Below are 711 nucleotides of genomic sequence, written 5' to 3'. Positions count from 1 at the left end.
ATCTCAAAGGTAATTAAAAACTCCACCTGACATAGTGGATGGGAGTGAAACAGTAATGAGAGTGAAGGGAAGAAGTCTAGCCAAGTTTTTTGAAGATAGATGTGAATTGTGTGACCTTGGGCGCTTCAGACAAAGATGGTTATTATAAGCCAGTAAAAGTACAGAGATATTCAGTTTCAATTTTCTAACAAAACGTTATTTTACAAACGGATCAACGTAATGTTCAGCGTCACGTGAGTAAGAGGAAGTCTGACTTAAACCCAAACCGCGATGGTTTTTAAAACTTAGCCAAGTAGTTTTGGTACTTAAACTTAACCATACTGCATTAGTCAAAGTGATCAATGCTACTTCCCCAATAGACCCCTATATACCTAAAATATAAGTAATTTACAGGTGCATCAGAGCACGGACCAACAGACTCAAGAACAGTTTCTTCCCGAAGGCCGTAACGACCCTGAACTCACCCCTGAACTCACATATGCACTGACTCCACTCCACAGCCCCCCCCGGCCCCCGGACTGTCTTCTTCATTCCGTCCGACTGTGCAATATTATGTTATACTGTTACTGTTATATAATACCTCATAGGACACTGGAATCTGTGCATTTCATTTCATACAGTGCATATTCATACATTAACCTTTCCATTACTGTGCAATATTTATATTTATTTACTTAATATTAGTGCTTAATCATTTCATTCCATCACTGT

General features: G+C 39.0%; 1 long non-coding RNA gene across 1 annotated transcript in view; it reads right to left on the bottom strand.

Annotated features, from left to right (window-relative positions):
* The window catches only part of LOC116702108 (uncharacterized), a 23,882-nt gene that overhangs the window by 22,165 nt on the left and 1,006 nt on the right, over window positions 1–711 (bottom strand). The gene's annotated exons all lie outside the window — the stretch shown is intronic.

This window comes from Etheostoma spectabile, chromosome 2, assembly GCF_008692095.1.
Source record: "Etheostoma spectabile isolate EspeVRDwgs_2016 chromosome 2, UIUC_Espe_1.0, whole genome shotgun sequence".
Lineage (NCBI taxonomy): Eukaryota > Metazoa > Chordata > Actinopteri > Perciformes > Percidae > Etheostoma > Etheostoma spectabile.
Note: the sequence above shows the minus strand (reverse complement) of the source record. Positions and strands in the feature narration are given on the sequence as shown.